This window comes from Entelurus aequoreus, linkage group LG14 (assembly GCF_033978785.1).
Source record: "Entelurus aequoreus isolate RoL-2023_Sb linkage group LG14, RoL_Eaeq_v1.1, whole genome shotgun sequence".
NCBI lineage: Eukaryota > Metazoa > Chordata > Actinopteri > Syngnathiformes > Syngnathidae > Entelurus > Entelurus aequoreus.
This window is the reverse complement of record NC_084744.1, coordinates 25972648-25972997: the sequence shown is the minus strand read 5'-3', so window position 1 is coordinate 25972997 and position 350 is coordinate 25972648.

The following is a 350-nucleotide window of genomic DNA, read 5'->3' as shown; positions in this document are numbered from 1 at the left end:
CATGGCATGTGCTGACGGCGAGACACAGCTGGCAGATGATTAGATTGCGCAGGTGGTACGTGTTAATCTAATCATCTGTGAGCGGCCGGGTGCAGGAGGAGGAGGAGGACTGGTGAGACTGAAAAGTCTGGACAAACATACGAGTGAAAACTGGAAAAAACATTAAACCTTTGTTTAACCCTGCACAACTGGCTTCCAGAGTGTATATCCGTGAGTCTGTGAGTACGCAAAGCTCACAGTTATATGTTGCTAATCTAATTAAGCCTCCTCAGCCCCAAATGATTCTTGTAATTGAAAATATAAACAGTGTGCATCTAAATTGACGTGAACGTAGTCCGAGCCTGACTGAT